The 19,852-nt window shown below is 51.2% G+C and overlaps 1 protein-coding gene across 1 annotated transcript in view; it reads left to right on the top strand.

Annotated features, from left to right (window-relative positions):
* The first annotated feature begins 1,188 nt into the window (after positions 1–1,188).
* Positions 1,189–19,852, top strand: part of KLHL25 (kelch like family member 25) — a 53,209-nt gene continuing 34,545 nt past the window's right edge. The window contains exon 1 of the mRNA XM_082858470.1: positions 1,189–1,296. The gene's annotated coding sequence lies outside the window, so the exon portion shown is untranslated. The remainder of the gene's footprint in view (positions 1,297–19,852) is intronic.

Raw genomic sequence — 19,852 nt, 5'->3', positions numbered from 1 at the left:
AAACAGCTCTTGAGGGTAGAGCTGGGATTCAAACCTTTTCCTCTGTACCATGCTGTTTCTCCCCAAAATGCCTAGTGTCTTCCCTGTCATCTTACAGACTTTTAAGCCTGGAATCTCTTCTGTCCAATCTAAACAGCTTCCTACCCATGGGCTCTCCTTTCCAGTTTCCACCAGTCAAAATCCTACACCTCATCCAAATCTTTTGGGTAGTCGAATCACCTCCCCAATAAACTTCCTTGCACCTCCCATCAGTGTGAACTGTGCTTCCTGGGAATTCTCCCCACCCCATGCTTGGCTCTTACAACACTTATCATTTTCTGTACTTTACCAGGGCTTTTTGCATCCTTTTTGTAGCCTACCTGAATTATCCATTTTCAGCGGGAGGGAGGAAAGAAAGGACATTTTGTTGCACACTTACTTTGTCATAGGAGTTTGTCTCCTTTAATCCCTCAGATAATCCGATGAGCACTTTTTACCTGCCACGTTATAGATGAAGTTAGATATACAGCAACCTGAAGTGGTGGAATGAGATGCAAACTCAGAAAGCAAGAAGGAGAAATTATAATTTTCCCCACTCTGAGACTAGCCCATCGCTCAGGCATCCAGCAAATGTTTGTGGAGTGAATTAATGAATGGATGAATGAATGAATGAATATTTGAAGGTCGGCTTACAAAGGAACTTAGTGAGAAATGACACTGGTAGGAGAGCTAAATACATATTCCAAGCACAGATGGGGTTCAGTGGCTGAAGAAAATCCCAAACACTGAAACGAGCTCCAAATAAAAAGAAACGGTTTCCTTAACACTTTCACAACTAGGTGAAAGGTGTGTCTCCGCAGACCAGGTACAGAAGACGCATTTGCAATCTACAGAGCTCCCTCCTTCGGAAAGCTCTGGAACACAGTCGGGTTTTGTTCGCAAACTTCGGCCGCGGGGGCGGGCAGGGGCCTGTTCCTTTAAGAATCTGGTCGAAGTCCTTTTTCTCTCCCTGCCCCCCACCCCGCTCGCGGTGCTGGGGAAGCCCAGCGCCCACCCCTTTCTCCTCTTGCTGGCTTAACTACGGGTTCGGATGCCCATCCGTCACAGAGGCGCCGCCTCTGATTGGCTTCGGGCCGGGAGGCGGGGCGGGAAGGCCGGAGAAACTAGTTTGTTGGCGGCGCCCCGGCTGTACCTCAGTAGCAACGCGCTCAGCGGCTTTTGCGAGCTGGGGGAGGGGAGCAGCGGCGGCGAGGGCTGCGGAGCCTCGCGCGGGCGGCTAGGGGCCTCTGAGCGCGGCGGGTGGCGACGCCCCGAGTGGTGAGTACCCGGGCTGGGCTGGGGGCGCCGTCCTCGGGCCGGCCTAGCCGCGCGCCCGGCCGCCGGCTTTGGCACTTGTCACCACCCCTCACCCCGGGCCGGGATCGGGAGCGCCGGGTCCTGCGCGCCCCGCCGTGGGAGCCCCCGGCAGAGTGAGCCTCTCGGGACCGTGTGCCCCGCGAGCAGCACAGCGGGGCTCGAGTGTCTGGAACCGCCTCTGCCACCTCGGGGTCTCGGAGGGCTGGAGTCGGGGACAATGGTGGGGAGTGGAGGTCTGTAGAGAGCCGTCTCCTCCCCAACCCCGTTCCTCCCTCCTCGCGAGTGCCGGGGGACCCGGCGAGGGTATTTGCTGAAAGCTCTGAGCGAGAGAATGAATTGTTTTGCAAATGGATGTTGCGCGCGGGAGCTGCAACTCTTTCCCCTGGGAGTGCTTGATTCATTGAGTCCGCAGACTCTCTTTTTAAAAAATTACTATCGATCCTGGAAAGTGGAGGCTGCCTGTCTTTGAGGATGTGAGCAGTCCGGCTTTGCGCCGCGGGCCGGGCGAAGTCCCCGCGCACTTGACGCCGAGGGCCAGATGGCTGCCTGCCTCGTGCAGAGCGAGGGCCGAGGGTTTTAACCAAGGGAAAGGTCGTCCACGCGAGCCCGGCCCGGAGTCTCCTGTGCCCCGGCCGTTTACGTCCCACCTGACAGGGCCCCTTGTCTCTGTTTAGAGAGCTGTGGAGCAGCAGAGGAATGGTCACCCGTCCTCAGCCCTGCCCACCTGCCCCCCAGGGTGGCCGCCCCCCTAGCAGGTCCAGAGCAAGCCTTCTCTGGCCCTGGCTGTCCTGTTCACCCCATCTTGCTCTGGCTCCGGGACCCCGCAGCACTTGGGCACGCCCCCTACTCCTTTTCTCCCTCGTGGTTGCTTGAGAAGCTTTCTGGTTGGGACTCTGTGCCCCCAGGGGCACCAGACATTTTTGTGCTGGTGCTTCAAAGAGCCCAAAGTTCATTTCCACTGTCTTTGAGCAGAGAAATCTTTATAGAGATCTTAACAAAGGGGGTGGGGTGGGGGCCGACCCAGGTCCCCCGCAGGTTTAACGCAGCCACTCTTGGTCCTGCTGGGTTGCTTTGGGCAGGGGGAAGGCTCCCTGAGCTTTGGCCCTCCCTGGTGAGTCAGGGCAGAGAAGGCCAGGTGTCTGGACCTTTTAGTTTTACTCTGGTTCTGGCGGCATGACTGAGAGAGGGAAGTTGCCAGGGGGAGAGGAGGCAGGAACCCCACAGTCTGATCACAGGCCAGACTCTGGTGACTCTGACTTGGTTCAGGCCCTTTGGGACCCTGGGCCTCAGTTTGCCCATTCACAGGTGGGACCAATGCTCTTTGAGCCCAGGTGTGCTGTTAGTATTGCTAAGGGGGTGTTGGTGAAGGCTTGCATTTGGGGACTGGGGAGGAGTAGGACCCAAGGTCCACCCCACCGGGGGCAGGTTTGGTGTCCTTCTAACACGGGGTCCTTGAGTCCCCAAGCCGTGCCTTTGGAGGATGACGGAATCAGTCTTCTGTGCCCGGCAGCTATCTCCGTCTTGAGCCATTCCCTTTGTCAGGAAGTGACTCCATGCAGGTTACTCAAAGGAAGGTAGAGAGAAATGGTAGAGACCTTCCTCCCGGGGCTCAGGCTGCAGCCAGATTTATGTATGTGGTGCAGAGAGAGGAGCCGCGGGCGACTGGCACACTCCACCTCAGAGGTGGCTTCTGCAGCCTGATGCCCCTTAATAGCATCTTAAACCTGTGGGCGCTCAGTGTGGGAGAGGAGAGCAGGAAGAAAGAGGACGATTACCCGGGCCTTGGACTTCCTGGTCTGCAGCGAAAGCAGGCTTGGTTCTTCCTATCTATTACCGTGATGCACGGTTGGGGGGTGGGTGGTCAAAGGGAGTGGTGGTTTGTTCATTCATTCGTTAACCGATTAATTGATTCATGGTTTGAAGGGGCTTGATTGGGACCTGCCTTCGGGGAGCTCCTGGACCAGGTGTGCTGGCATGCGTGTGGCTTAGAGGCCCTGACACATCGAGGTGTGCACAGTACCCCAGTAACAAAGGCAGCAAGGGGAGCTGAGGGGACACAGGAGGTGTGCGGGTGGTGAAGGCTTCCTGGAGAGATGATGCCTTGATTAAGTAAAGATGAGAAAGGCATGTGGTGGGCTACCACCTCCCCCCACCCACTCACACTTCTCCCAGAGGCCACTTCATTGCCAGCCTCCAGGCAGGTGCAGGTTGAGGGCAGAGAGCATGCACGTGGGAGGTGATGGAAAGTTTCACCTGGGACTGTGGTGGTCTGGCCCAGGAGTCCCCCAGGAAGATGGGTGGCTTCTGGATACAGCAGATCTGCTCAGGGGATCATGGGAGACCCCACCCCACCAGCCCCAAACACCAACCCATCGCCTGAGCCCTTAGTGCCACGGTACCAGCCCTCAGTGTGGGTGTGGCCTGAAAACGGAGGGTGCTAGCAGAGCTGGCACAAGAAAACAGAGTGGCCAGACACAAATGAATTGGTTGATTGAGATGCTCCTTTTCATCTGATGTGGTAAATTTCATAATTGAATTGCCTTAGGCAACCAGGGCTGTTGAAGCATTTTCCCAGCCAGAAAACACTTAGTTGGGACAGCTGGGGGTGGGGGTGGGGAGAGTGTATGCATCCACAGCTTTTACTCACAGCATCCCAGCAGGCCTTTTCCCTTAGGAATCTGGGTCTGTCCCCAGGTGATGGAAGTCAGCCCAGCGTACCCTGTAGGTTCCACCCCCTTTCCTAGACCATCTGGCCCCTGATCAGCACTGCTCCCACCCCAATCTAATATGTAGCTAAAGCTGATACCTGTCACCTTCAGGCACTCACCTTGCCAGACTTACTCCAGTTCCCTTAGCTGTTAGGAGCATGGAGGGGGGATTGTGGGATGGAGGGCAGAGAGAGGGCTCAGGGATGGGAGGGTTCCCTGTTATTAAGTCTCTTCAGCACCAGGTTGGGGGATGGGGGGAAGAGCATGGGCTCTTTGAACTGGACTCGGGTTCAGATGTTGCTTATGTGTCTGTGGTCAGCCCTCTCCTGGGGTCCCAGCCACCTGCACCCACCCTGCCCCCTCCCTCTGGTGCCAGTAGACGCTGTTCTTTCTTACTGCTAAACCTTTCCTTCCCAGCCCTGTCAGTGACCTTTTGGATGAAAAATGGTAGGCGTGTGTGGTTCACTAACCTGTTTTTAAAAGTGCCAGCTCTGTGGTCTCAGAAATCCAGCTTAGTTGAGAAATTTCACTGTATTTTCTGCAAATACATAAAAATCTCCCAAGCCATTCCCTCCCCCAACGATGGTCTCCTGCACCTCTGGGACGGAGTTTAGATGAGGCTCTCTGGGCCCCACCTTGTTTCAGCGTGACTGAGGCCCAAGGCCAGCTGCACCTCTTCACCAGCTATCCCACAGATGGAACCCTCACACCTGGACCGTGTCAGCAGAAAGAGCACTTAAGTGGGGGTCTGGGAGTCCTGCTCTGCCCCTACCTGCTGTACGACTTCCTGTAGGTCCCCTTACCTCCATGGGCCTCGATTTGCTCTTCTGTAAAATGGGTGGATGTTCTTCGGTACAATGCTTCTACTAAATGTCTTGCTGTAAAATCTCAAAAGGTCTTGTGTCCTCTGGTATTAAGTAGTTTTATAAGGCTTGAGTTACTTGCATAGCTCTCTTGGGCAGGAAGAGGGAGAGGTGGCCGGTAGAGTGCAGAGGGGCTGAATTAGAAGGCAGGAATCTGGCGTCCTAGCTCCAGCTCCACCTCTGATGGGTGCTGTTGGCCTTTGGGCAGGTCACCTTCCGTCTCTGGGCCCTCATTTTTCCACCTGTAGAATGAAAGTGGTGTAGTAGGCAGGCGCCCCATTTCCTTTCCTTTCTTGGTGAGTGGAAACTGAGTCAGACTTTCCCGGTAACTCCCCTGCCTCTGTCCACTGCCTTGGAGTTTGGGGCCCAGGTGTGAAGGGCAGCAGGTGTGGGAGCACTTAAATTGACACCCCCCACCCAGCCTGGAACAGATGGGGTGAGACCTCGCCTGCGGAGTGTCCCCTGGGCATAGAGCCTAGGGCCACCTCTGAAAGGAGAGACGGACAAAGACTTCCTAGGGGGCAAGAGGGATCTTGAGGGAGCCCAGGGAGACAGAGGAGGACGCCAGGCTCCCTGCCTTCTGCACGCAGCACTTTGCCAAGGAGGCGCCTGCAAGACCAGTCTGATGGCTCCTCCTGTGAGGAGGCGGTAGGCGGGGGCTGAGCAGGGCCGTGGGAGAACTGTGTCTGCGGCTGCGGAAGGGAGGACCCCTTTGTCGCTCCCCACCCACCTCCGTCTGCCAGGAAGTCACCTTGGACTGTCAGCCGCCCTCCCGTCAGAGTAGGATGTGGGGATAGGATGAAAACTCAAACTCAGACTTGCTTATTTTCTGCCTGCTCCTGTTGGGCCCCCAGGGAGAGGCTGACCACAGATCAATCTAGGCTGAAAGGAATTAATTTCCTAATTAAGATAAGAAAGGCTTGGCTCATTCAAACCCCAGGATGAGCTGCCTGCCAGATTTGCAGTTGGCCAGGTCAGATCTGTCTGGTCAGGAGTGAGGGCCAAGAGACGGAGGAGCTCTTTTTCTAGAAAGCCATGGCGATTGCATCCTGCATCCAGAGTTCAAGTTCTGCTGCATCCCAGCTGGGCTTGCGAGACCCTGGGCAGCAAGTCCCTTAACCCGTGAGCACCTGTATTATTTGCGGCTTTGGAAATCCGAGGGAGCGAGACGTACAGCTCCATTCAGGCAACAGACATTTATTCAGCACCTTCTGAATGGCTCACCCTGGACAAGAAACTGGGAAGGGAAAGTCAGGTTCAAAGAGGGTCTGTACTTGCAAGCTCGGCCTCTGGCCTGGGAGACAGACAAGTAGTCAGGTGGTTATGGGTCAGCGCTAGGCTGTGAGTGGCGTGGCCAGAGCCATTGGACACGTGAGGAAAGGGACTGTCGTTTGTGTCTCAATTCCTAATGTGCCCAACGAATGTTTTTTGCCGTCTGTTTTTCTGCCAGGATCTGCGATGCAGCAGAGAACAAGGCAAGGTCCCCACCATCCTGGGGCCCCCATTCAACTGGGGGAGGCAGACCACAGATGGATAAAATAAATAGAGCTGCGGTTGGGCTGCAGAAAGCGGACGGGGAGGTGTGAGGAAAAGGATCAAGGTGGGGCATCTGCTTAGACGAGGGGGCTCTGGGCTGGTGACATTTGAGCCGAGACCTCCAACACGGCAAGAGGCAGCTGTGGGAAGATCTGAGGAAAGGGGTGCCCAGCAAGCGCACAGGCTGGGAACATTGTGGGCTGGGGAGGGGGTTGAGACGAGACCCAGAGATAGGCTGCAGCCATTCCATCCTGGAATCTTCTGATGCGTAGGGAGCCTAAGGAAAACATGTTCCTTTTAAGTTGTTTTATTGTCTTTAATTTCAATCATACATCAGTAGGTTCCCTTTATAAACAAACAATATAAGAAGAAACGGAGCATGGTATGAAAGTGGCCCCATCCTTGGTATCTGTCAGCAGTTTGGGGCATACTGTTCTCGTCCCCCTTTTCATATGCAGATTTTGTGCTTATGTAATTTGGATCACACTCAGTACTCCACAGTGTCTATCACTTACTGTGTGGTGAATCTCTTTCTCTTTTCACAGCAGTGTAGTATTCCATGGTGCGGCCAGACCACCATCTTTCAGCTCACAGTCTCCTAACAGGAGACGTTTTGGTTGTGTCTGATTTTTCTTCCCCCCTATACAATCCATGAAGTCATGCACATCCTTGATCATACGTCTTTCTGGTCTTTAAATTTTCATTGTCAAAACCAAGTGCCGTTTGCGAAGACTAATAAGCCAGTTTTCTCTCCCATTGATGGTGTCTGGGAGCCCACTTCCCCACGTCCTCACCACACTTGTTATTATCCACATTTTCCCTTTTAGCTACTGTGATGGGGGAAAAGGATCTCATTATTCCTTAAAAAAAAAAAAAAAGTGATCCAGTTTATTCAGGCTTTCTCTTTTTATTGTAATCCATCGTTGTTTTTCCCAGAGGATCAAGGTTTAGCGAGTGCTGCCTCTCACTGGTCTGACCGCGGCTGGGGACTCAGCGAAGCCTTTGCCCTGTGTACTCATCTGTGAAATGAGGTCCTTTTAATCCCCGCCCTGCCCCCTGCCAGGCTGCTGCGTTTTGGGCATGGGAAAACATTCCTGAAAGTTCATTTTATGCTGAAAAGCTCTGCAGACATCATGGGTTTTACTAGTGAAAGGCAGATGTCTGGAGCCTGGAACATTTGAATGGATGTGAGTGTTTCTAAACAGCCAGTGTGTCCAGGGGAGGGACTGGGCTGGCTTTAGGTGGGACGTCTGCCTTGCATCCCTGAGATGGGGAGGGCCTCACCCAGCCGAGTCAAATAAATGAGCCAGGAGGGCAGAGAAAGTTCTCTAGCTGGTTCTCTAGCTGGTCTAGGGACAGGCTCAGAAAGGGGCACTGGTCACCACAGACTTGAACCCGCATTTATCTGTTGGTAGAGACCAAAGGCTGGGGCTCCTAGAACTTTGTGTATTTCCATGTTTGTTACCTTGGGGGTCCTTGTCTGTTTTCTTGTAACAGGAGGCTTTAAGATAAGCAAAAGATTGACAAAAGGGCCCTTGTACTTGATTTGGAGACAGAAGGAGGGGAAGCTGTGGGCATTGATAAAGGAAAGGTGGGATCAGGGCCAAGGAAAACCAGGCCCGTGTGGTCCCTGGGCGGCCTCAGGCCCCATGATGCAGGAGCCAGGGAGCGGGCTGGGCCCCGGAGGAATTCATCACTGCTGGGATTCAGGTGCCTGGGGTATACATAGCTAGGCTCTCCTGTCCTTCCCCAAGTGGGCTCTAACACAGCGGGTCCACACCTTGGGGAGCAGCGTCCAGACTTGGCTGCGATTGCCCTGCTGCCGCCTGGGACCTAAGCCCTGGTGGAGGCTTCTGTTATCCCCACCAGCCTGACCTGGTTGGGACAGCTGTGGGGAGCTGGGGGGGACTAGGCCACAGACAGGAAGGTGGACAGACATGGGGGGGCGGTGATAGCAGCGAACGAACAAGCAGGTGGACAGAGGGCTTTGGTCAGGAGGCATCCTGCCTTTGTACCTCTGCAGCCAGTGGGCGGGAGGAGAGAAGGCTGAGACCTTGGATGCAGGCACATCTTTGCATTTGTTAGGCATCCCATGGTTCTGAGGGCTGGACTTTTCATGAAGGGAGTGAGGGGAGCATCTCACTCAGGAGCTGGCTGGAGGGCAGTCCGTGAGGGCAGGGGCAGACTGGGTCCCACCCCACTGCCACCCCCAGCCCAGCCTGCAGGGGTTTGTGGAGTCAGAGTGAGGTCGAGTCGCCAGGTTTTGTTTCAGGCACCAGGATCGACTGGTCTGTCCGTGTTGCAGGAAGTTGCAGCTGCTATTTTTACTGCTCCAACTAGGACTTTTTACAGGAAGGTACAATTACAAGCAAAATGTCAGGGTTTGGCTGGCCAGCTGATCCCTGGGAGGCTGCCACAGGCCAAGGCAGGGACGATGGTGGTGTCGGTGGGTGTGTAAAGCAAGACTCATTTGCACGTGGACACATCCCTACCCTGGGTGCTGGGTGGCTTCCTGTGAACTGCTTGCAGTGTCTATATAGTTTTCCTCTAGGCAGAAAAGAGGACTTTGCTGGGATTTGTCCAGGTTAGTGCACCTGAACACGTTATGATTGGCTGGTCATGAGATTATGAAGCCAATCTGGGGAGCTGTAAGCCATTCTGTTCCGGACTGCTCAGGAAGCTGAAATTTTGTTAAATGAAATTATTGAGACCCTACGGTGTGATAGCCACACTGCTAAGTGCTAGAGGTAGAGATGGATCAGACAGACCCCGCCCTAGAGCATCACCCATGCAGCATTAAGGATGCAGAAAGTGCCATCCCTGAACCCTTTGGACAAGCACCTGGTATGTTTTTAATTTATATGCCTTATGGCCAGAGGCCAAGCAGGGCTTACGTTAGCGTCTGTTGTGGCCTAACGGATCACCACTAACTTAGTGGCTTAAACAATACCTATTTATTAGCTCACAGTTCTGTAGGTCAGAAACCTGGGCTGGCTCAACTGGGTTCTCTGCCTAGGCTGTCACAAGTCCAAGGTCAAGTACCAGCTGGACTGGACTCTTATCCTGAGGCTCTGGGGGAGAATCTGCTTCCAGACTCATTCAGGTTGTTGGGAGAATCAAGTTCTTGGTGGTTGTAGGACTGAGGTCCCTCTCTCTTCCCTGGCTGTCAGCTAGGTGCTGATCTTGGCTCCTACAGGCTGCTGCATTCCATGCCAGATACCCCATCTCTAAGCAGCAGTGGAGTGTCAGATCCTTTCCTGCTTCAGATCTCTGACATCAACTTCTGCAATCAGCTGAAGAAAACTCCGCTTTAAAGAGCTCATGTGATTAAGTCAGGCCCACTCAGAGCATCTCCCTATTTTAAGGCCACCTGATTAGTTAGTAACATCATTAATTATATCTGCAAATCCCTTTGCTATGTAGGTAACATGGTCACAGGAGTAAGACCAGGGGTGGAGATCAGGGTGCCATCCTTGAATTTTCCTGCCAAGAGCTTGTGCCAACAGGGGCTACAACAGCAACAGTATTGATAACAGCAGGTCTCATTAATAGAGTGAATTTTGTGTGTCCCACTGTACTGGGCTCTTTACATGGACCTTCTCATTTAATTCTCAGGATAGCACATTGACACTTATTCCACCCGCCCCATTTTCCAGATGAGTAAAACTGAGGCTCAGAGAATATAAGTACCTTGGGCCAGTCATACAGGTAGAAACAGCAGTGCTGGGATTTGAGACCAGGACCTTAGCGCCTAACCACCCCCTCAGGGTGCTCGAGGCCAGCATCTCCAGTTTGATTACTGTGATATGCAGAATACCGTGTAGGACAGGGATGAGGGTTGCTCTTTCCCATCCAGCATTTAAAATACTTAAATATGAAACATACCAATCATATTGCAGGTTAACACAGCAGACACTGAGGACCTCTCATGTGGATCTTTTTGATTCTTATTCCAGTGGGTATTTGTGGTTAATCTACTTCCCATTCAGCAATATTATCGATCTAATGTATTCCAGGCAGCAAAGATGGCACAGAATACTGTCCTCGATGAGTTGAAAATAAAAATAAAGGCAGAGTACCCAATGCCCTGAAGGAATAAATAATGCTGGACTAGAGAAGAACCCTCACAGCACCGCAGCAAAGGGCCAACGGGTATTAGAATGTTAATTGTAGGAGAGAAGACAAAAATTTTCTCTTTACTCTCTGCCATGTTCCTGGTGCATAGCACAGGACCCAGCACATGGTAGGTGCTCAGAAATTCCTTGTCAGGTTAATTTTTTCAGTATCTACTATGTACGAGGTCCTGTACACGCCAGACAGATGTCAAGTCCAGGGGAGGGTGTGAGCGTGAAAAGAGAGGGCTTATGGAGAGAGGGAGTGGGGATGGGAGAGCTGGAAAGTCCGGCATGTGCCCCAGCGAGTGGTGGGGGAGAGGGGCTGGGGACCAGATTGCACAAGACTTGGATGTCCAAGCCTCCTTGAAGCTTTTGAGCAGGAGAGAATGGTGGTCAAAAGTGAAGACCGGATTGCCTGGAGTGGGAGAGACTGGGGACAGGGCCTGTTCATAGCCCATTCCGCAGCTGTGAAGTACTCACCTTGTTTCCGACGCAGGACTAGCCACGCAAGGGACCCAGGAAGGAGGATTTAATGGAACTTGGTGGCCGAACGATATGCTAAAAATGTATGTATGAATGAGTTGCAGTTTCTGGGCACCCATGTATTTGGCTATAAATACATGTTACATATGTAATTTCAAGAGACCAAGAATCATCAACTGCAAAGCCCAAGGGCAGCAGCCCATGCGTGCCCCCTGTAGTTTGCCGTTTCAGGCGCCCTCTGCAAACCACCAAGGTCTGTTATTTGGGGGAAAATGAGGGGTCCTGTGGCGAGAAGAAAGCATCTGGTGATGGAGGGCGGCGCAGAGCAGGCTGGGTTCTTCGAGGGGAGGCTGGCCAGCGGGGATCAGAGGGCGCCAGCTCCTGTGCCCACACGTCCATGCAAGCTGGGGAGGGGCCGAGACCCTCCGGGCAGGTGATTCCACTCTCACTGCCCTTCACTTTCCATGGCAGTTTCTTTTTCGAGTACTTTTAAAAAAAAACATGGTTAATGTGTGGAGGATGAGGAAGTTTTGCTGACCCACTGTTCTCACAGTGTGGTCCCGGACGGTCCCTGGGATTTTTTCGCAGTCCACGGGGGTCAAAACTGTTTTCATAGTAACACCCAGATATTATTTGCCCTTTTTTTGCCTTTTTATTTGCCTTTTTCCCTTTTTTTCCCATTCCCTCCAAGTGCATAACCCCGTGACCCAATGTTTTCCAGATGACCATTGCATGAAGTTACTAAATCATGCATGTGTAAGTGAGCCAGAGTGCAAGACAGACCAGGAGACGGGCAGGTCATGGAGTACACAAGGGCACCACACGGGCTCAGGTCCCACACTGCAGCTAATCTTTAAGAAACTAGTGCTTGACAAGTCTTAGTGTTTTGTCAAAGAGGAATATCCAAAATGATCTGTAAAGGCTCTTAAAATCTGTTCCCTTTTCCAACTCCCTGCCTGTATGAGGCTGGATTTTCTTCTAGTCTTCACAATGAAAACATTTTACAATGTTTAGGAGTATGGGATTAACACACACTACTATATATAAAATAGGTAAGCATTAAGGATTTACTGTATAGCACTGGGAACTGTATTCAGGATCTTGTAATAACCTATGATGGAAAGTAATCTAAAAGTATATATATAACAATCACTTTGCTGTACACCTGAAACTAACACAATATTGTAAATCAGCTATACTTCAATTAAAAAAAAACCACGACATTTTACAACAAATTGAATGCAGAAGCAGAGAGTCTGGCCACTATTCTCAATAAAATAAATTTTTTTTGAAACTAGGTTTATGAAAAACAACTGTTACTTATGCTAACATATAATGAGTTTATTATTGTTCTTCAGGTAACTAGTATATATTTCAATTTTGTCTCAGTTTTAATTTTGTCTGTGATAAATTTCAATAGGTTAAACCACGTAACAGAAGCCCCTTAGGGTCGTCAATCATTTTCAGATTGTAAAAGGATCCTGAGACCAAACCATTTGAGAACAGGTGTGCTAGGCAAAGCCCTTGCAAGCTGGGGCCTGGGTGTGGGCCCTGAACCCAGCTCTGTTCATCTGTTTTCCCCTTTTAGTCCCTTGGCAATCCTGCGAGGTTGGTGTTATTATTTTCATGTCCATTTTACAAATGTGGAAACCGAGGCACTGAGCATTTGAATACCCAGCACAGGCCTCGCAGTATAGAGGTGGCAGTGCCAGCAAGCAGGGAGGTGCCAGACCGACGTCCCTGTTCCCCAGGCAGGGAGGAAGGCAGGCGCCTGAGAGCGCTTGTAATGCAGGCCTGGTCTTTGTCCTCAAGTTACGAGCTGTTGGACGTAGTGCGAGCTCTTCAGGGTGGCACGGGGCCTGGCAGGCGGGGAGGCACACTTCCACACCCTTCCTCCTTTCCTGAGGCCCAGGAAGGCAGACTCAGGTTTGCTAAGTGGCAGCGAGGCACTTGGGAAATCAAGTGTTTTTCATTAAAAACAGCATCTCCTGTTCAGGCACACACGGCGTTTGCAGCCAGGAAGGTGGTTCTTTCTAAACAGCCCGTGTTATGCCTTTCGAGCAGGGACTTTGGAGCAAAACAGCTTTGAACACTGAGGATGTGTGCGCGTTTCTTACCTTCTCTGAGCCTCAGTTTGCCCACCTGTACAATAGGGACCGTGACGCCTCAAAGAGGTGCCGTAAGAATGAAATGAAAGAAGGCACGTACAGGGCCTGATGCAAAAGCTCGTTCACAGCCAGGTTCGAAAAAAAGTGACTCCGGGACTTCCCTGGTGGTCCAGTGGTTAGGACTCAGCACTGCACGGGGCACAGGTTCGACCCCTGGCTAGGGAACTAGGATCCCACATGCTGTGTGGCACGACCCCCCCCTCCCCACCAAAAACAAAAAAGTGACCCTGCATCTGGCACAGTGTCCGGCAGGTTCAGGGGTGTGTGCGGTGGGGACAGCCTCCCCACCCTCCTCTCCAGTGGTAGCTATCAACCCATTTCTCACCCAACCTACCAGAGACAGTCTGCAACCCCAGCAGGTGCATGTGTGTGTGTATTACGTGTCTATGTGTATGACTAGGTAGTCGGTTTTTAACAGATGTAAGAGATGGCATCCTATTCATAGCACTTCTCGTTTTAGCAGAGAAAGCCAGTTGCTTATTTTTTTATATATATAGTTCTGTAGTACTCCATTGTATGAATGAACCACCATTTCTTTAACTGGGCCTCTTGCCTGTGAACATTGAGCCTGTTTCCAGCCTTTTGCTTGCAGCCAAGAGCATGCAAGTGTGATGGAGGGCAGGATTCCTGGGCGTGGAGAGGCTGGGGCAGAGGGCTTTTGTCATTTTGAAAGATCTTACCAAAGTGCTCTCCAGCTACACTCCCCTGCCCTCCTCCCTCTCCATGGGAGGGGAGAAACAGAGCTGTGTCTTGGGCTTTAGCAATTGAGGCACATTCCCATTCTGGTTCGACAGCAGCCCTGGCAGCCTGGAGTAGAACGAAGCTTCTAGAGCACAGGGAGAAAGAAATCCACGAACAAGTAGCTGGTGCTTGACTTTTTTTTTTTTTTTTTCCTTCTGTCCTGTTCTGCGTGTGCATTTTCCTCCCAGGCTGTCACTCCAGGTGGCTCACTGAAAGTGATATCTAGGCCACAGTGCTTTTAATGACTCCATCTGTGGGCCTCTGTGACTCTTTCAGGGGACCAGACAGGAAGAGAGACAGCCTCCCTCCAGGCCCCCAGCCTCCCTCTGTTTGCCAGGGGCCCGGCCAGTCCTGCTGAAGAGGGAGGAACCCAGGACCAGGAGGCGGTGTTTGCTTTGTACGGGGGCTGTTCTCTGCCCCTGCTTGTTTCTCTCTGTCTCGCTCTGGATAAATGAAAGGAAACAAGTGATCTCAACAGATGGGCGAACCTGAGCACCAAGTGCTTTGTCCCCTCTGTGGTTAGACCAGGGATGTCCATTTCATTGGCCCCACTCCCGTCTGCAGCAATAGCTGGGCTTGCAGACCCCCAGCCTCGGGGGCCAGAGACAGTCCAGGCGGCCCCACTGAGCTGAGGGGCAGCAGGATGCGGCAGTGGAAGCCAGGTGGCAGCTTCTCTCGGCCCTTCCTGCTGAATTTGGAGGCATCTGAGCCACTCCTCCCGTAGCTGAAAGAAGCCTCTTTGTTGCAGCGGTGGTTTCGTTAAGCATGGTAACCAGAGCTTCTATGACAGTATGACGTCACACATCTGTAATTCTTCTCCAAAGATTTTTATCTCAAGAGAATACAGTGATTCATAATACACCACAGCAAAGACGTTATTTGTTCATTGGATACAAATGCAAAACTGTGGATGAATGAATTAGTAAGTCATGGTGCTTATATACTTCACAGACATTAAAAATTACAGCTGACAACCCCAGAGACGCTGGGATAAACCAACCGGTTCATCCCAGTGTCTGCATGCAGGAGACCCCTGATCAATCTGTGTTCAGTGGTGAATGAAGGATAGGAGCATGCAAACTCTGTGAATGGTAAAAACAATGTGAAAGTGTGTTCTGTAGTTGCAACAATGTAAAATGTTTGTTTTGGGATAAAAGCAGAAAATAATAAGCCAAAGTGAAAATAGTCATTGTGTTTGCAGTGCCTCTCAACCTTATCACTTCCCCCCACAAACCTTTTTGGACCTTTTATTCCTAATTGCACTCAACCCCCTTCCCCGCCATAAATTTTAATACCAGATACGCTATAAGTCTGTCTGTCTGTATGTCTGTGCTTTGTACCTAAAACAAGTAAGATTTTTTTCTGTCTTCCAAGAACCAGTTTTTGCCTTCTTAGGACAGTGTTTCTGCCCACCACCTCCTGACCCCCTCAGCCCCCGTGAGGACGTCTGTGTCGGGGCTGTGATTCCTGGGGATTTGTCGTCTTTTGTGTCTTGCCCTCACCTTTGTGTTCTCTTCTCAGTAAAAATGACTGAGCTCCTGGGTGTGCCTGTTGGCCTATCTCACTTGGTTCGTGGAGCTCACACTCAGAAGAGGTGGTCCTGGGCAGAAAAGGGGGCGCCAACCATCCGTGGCTGCATCTACTGGGCTGGGCCTATGGCTGGGCAGTCATTACAGGGAGTCATTCCCACATATCCCTGCCCGGTGTCCCAGCCTGAAAAAAGCACTCAGACCAGTGCCTAGTACATAGTAAGTGCTCAGTCACTATGACTTATTGGTAGTAGTACTGTTGTCATTACCATTCATCTCTGAGCTGCTGTTTTCTTATCTGTAAATTACAAAACTAATAGGGCATATGGCAGGATTGCACCTCTGGTGCTGTCCCGGTGAACGAAGCTACATGACTCGTTTTAGCTAATGAGATGGGGACAGAAGTGATGTGCGTCTTTCTAAGGCCAAGCACCGAATTGGCAGTGCCACTTTCCAGAGCGTTCTCTATTTTCCCATTGGCATGGTGACTGGTGACATGGCGACTACTCTGTCATCTGGGTCCCTGGGAGTGACAGTGATGAGAAGAGTACTCTCTCCTCCCCTCCCCCCTCAACCACCAACTAACCCACAGCGCATGTAGCATAAGAGCGAAATGTCTCTGTCCCCAAAGCCACCGAGATTCGGGGGTGTTTGTTGCTGCAGCACAACCTAGCCCATCTTGATTAAAACATTAGAGTCATAACCTTGTCAGGCTTGTCAGGTTGTGAGGATGAAATCTTCCATGTAAGATGCCCAGCACAGTATGGACACATGGTAGTCATGTGCTCCATGTGGCTCCCTTCCCAACCAGAATTCCCTGTTGATTCTTTGCAGCAGGTGTTGCTTCTTCCTACAGCAGAGTTTCACAGGCCTTGAGCCCTTACCCCTGTCCTCTGCCTTTTCTGGGAAGGCAGAGCCTGTTGCCTGGGAAAGGCCAGGGCAGTGCACCACCCAGACCCTTCCTCTAGAAGTGGCCCGCCCACTCCGGCAGAGCTGGCATCCGTCCCCATAGCATCTATCAACTCGGAATAACAGCTCTGGCTCCCCGTTGACCAGAGGCTGCTGGCAGCCTGAGACCTGGCTATCACTCACTGGAGCTAAAGTGGCTTCCCTTCCTCGAGTGTGCCTAACATTCGTGTGCGTTGAGTAAAAAGGCTGGAGCGCGTGGAGAAGGCACTGAGGCGTTTGCCTGCTCCTCGGGGTCTGCTGGGACCACGTTCCCCTTCCTGGCTTTGGGTGCAGGAAGTTGGGCCATGTGTAGGATTCAGTGCCCACCTGGGACTGTGTGTGTGAGTGTGCGTGACCCTTTTGAGAGGGTACAGTTGCACTGTTGCTCACGCCCTCAGGACAGCAGGTGGGAACCGGGCTGTCTCACACTGTGCCTTGTCAGAGGGTGTGGAAGGCTTGGGCTTCTGTCCAGAGGGGGCGAGCTCAGGGGCGGGCTCCACCCTTCGTGGGACATTCTGGCACTGCCTGAAGAGAACCCCATTTATTACCAAGCAGGGTATGAAGCAGACACCGTCACCCCTTCCCTGAACCTCACTCCATTCTAGAACCACCACCCGCATGGCCAGCGCATTCGCCTGCAGGAGGGCCCGGGCTTGCAGTGAGGCAGGGATGGGGTGAGGCTGGGGGCTGGGATAGGGTGGAGTAGCATCCAGCAGGCTAACCACGGGAGAGCAGGAGGCGTGCGTTACACAATTCCCGTGACTTTACTGCGGATTTGAAGTCTTTCAAAATCAAAAGCTGAAAAACAAGATCAAAATAAATAAATACATAGTAAAAAAATATAAACAGTTTTAACCTGTTGGATTTTCAATAAAAATTCAGGTAATACGACTTCTGAATAAATATATATGAAGTTGTTTTTTGTTTTCTTTTTAAAAGAAAGGGCCATTGGAAGGTAGAAGCATCTAGGAAAAGGACCCATTGTCTGATAATTCACTTGTATCTAGAATGATCTGTGGCTCTGATTCAGTTACAGTGGTCATACTGATTTTACTTTCACTTAACAATTAGATTTGTCTGCTTCATACGGTGCTTAGTTTGTTTTCCACTTGAAAATTGGACGGCTGGCTGCCCCTGCACCCCGTGGGCTCCCCGAGGTGTGTGTGTCCCCCAGACTTGGGCAGGGTGGGGATTTGAGCTGCAGTATCACGGGGCGTCCTCTTGGAACCCCGCTCCTGGGAACCTTGTTGCAGCACGCCGCCCTGCATAGCCCTGATATCTGATAGTGTTGGAATCCTTCATTATCACAGTTCTGGAGTAACCCAGATCCAGCAGGCTTGAAGAAAACCTTTAGTGTTTTTCCTGACTATAAAAATACTACATACTCATTTAAAAAAAATCAAATAACTTAAAAATGATTAGAGTAGACAGTGAAAATCCCCTTATTCAAAGTGGAGGTTGGGGTAATGTCTGCTGTATCCTTTATTCAGTGACGGTGGTAATGACAACAGCAACAATAATAAAACAGCTGACCAAGTAAGCAGGAGAGGGCCAGGCCGTCCCATATGCTTGTCATCGAAGGTCTCATTTAAGTCTCAAACAAACCTATAAAGTAGCAGCTGTTTTCGTCATCACTTTATGATTGAGAAAAATAGCCCAGAGAGGTGAATTAACTTTCTCAGGGTCACCAGTAAGGGCTGAGCTGTCTTCAGGGGCCCTGTTCCTGTGCACTGGCGTTGAGGAGCTGTGAGTTTCCCCGGGGCTGCCTTGTCACAGGTGTGTCAGTGCAGCTGGGGCAGAACCCCCTGGGAGATACAGATTCAAAGTACTTGCTGCCCCTCCCCTCTGCGGGCTGGGGTCCACCTGCTGCAGCTGGAATGTCCAAGGCGAATTCTTCACTTACACGATTGGCCCCAGGGTTCACATGCCACTGGCCCTGTGTGATAGCGCCCCTGCCTGTCCCTGGCCTTTCTCTTCCCTGAAGGGCCGATGGTTTCCACCCAGCCTTTGCACCTGCTGCTTCTCTGCCTGAACCCTCCTTTCCGCGCCATCACATCTGGGCTCCGCTCATCCCTTAAGTTTCATCCCACGTGTCCCCTCTTCACAGGGACCTAAATGAGCCCACCGTCGTCTTGTCCCTCTGTGGCCCATTGCCATTTTATTTTCTTCATAGAACTCCCAGGAAGAGAAAGTGTCCTGTTCACTGGTTTGGTTGCTTATCGCTGGTCTGTCTGCCCCCTTCCATACCGCTAACCACAGAGTGCGGGTCCATGGGGGCAGGAACTCTGTCTCTGTGCATCACTGTCTCCCTGCCTGGCACGTGGGAATTGTTTGGGAAGCTTCTGGTGGATGAGCGAGTCAGAACCACATTACCTGCAACCCCTCAGCTGGGCCCTGGGATTTTCTGGCTCCCTCTGGCCACCAGCAAAGAGTGATGGAGTTGACACACTCATTTAGAAAATTGCTAACTCCTGGCTGGGGGTGGAAGTGGGGGAAGGCGTTAGCGCTGCAGGACAGAGCTGGGCCTCCCAGAGAGTGACCCCCAAAATGCAGCTTTGATTGCCTCTGGTGCCTTTTTCTCTGAGAGTGGAGGTCTTTAGATCTTAGTCACTGGAATCTTCAGAGAGCTTGGCAAGTTTTCTTCTGAAGGTCTTGCCTCTTGGGTAGTTTGTTTACTTATGTATTTGGCTAACTTTCCAAGGAGGATGAAAGGTGAGCTGGGCACCTTGCTATTTGGTGCTTTTTTTTTGCAATTTTATTTTATTATTATGTTTTTAAATAAATTATTTTTGGCTATGTTGGGTCTTTGTTGCAGTGCGCGAGCTTCTCATTGCAGTGGCTTCTCTTGTGGAACACGGGCTCTAGGAGCGTGGGCTTCAGTACTTGCGGCGCATGGGCTTGGTTGCTCTGCAGCATGTGGGATCTTCCCGGACCAGGGCTCGAACCCATGTCCCCTTCATTGGCAGGCAGATTCTTAACCACTTTGCCACCAGGGAAGTCCCTTTTTGCAATTTTAAAACTATATATATATTATATTGGAGTATAGTTGATTTACAATGTTGTGTTAGTTTCAGGTGTATAGCAAAGTGATTCAATTAGACGTACACATATATTCAATCTTCTTCAGATTCTTTTCTCCTATAGGTTATCACAGAATATTGAGTAGACTTCCCCGTGCTGTACAGTAGGTCCTCGTTGGTTATTTGTCTTATATGTAGTGTGTATATGTTCATCCCAAGCTCCTAATTTACCATTACCCCCCCCACAACGTTTCCCTTTTGATAACCATGAGTTTGTTTTCGATATCCGTAAGTCTGTTTCTGTTTTGTAAATAAGTTCATTTGTATCATTTTTTTTTAGATTCCACATATAAGTGATATCATATATTTGTCTTTGTCTGACTTCACTTAGTATGATAATCACTAG

Source organism: Leucopleurus acutus (assembly GCF_964270905.1).
Source record: "Leucopleurus acutus genome assembly, chromosome: 1".
In the NCBI taxonomy this organism is placed as follows: domain Eukaryota; kingdom Metazoa; phylum Chordata; class Mammalia; order Artiodactyla; family Delphinidae; genus Leucopleurus; species Leucopleurus acutus.
This window is presented reverse-complemented; position numbering and strand designations above follow the sequence as displayed.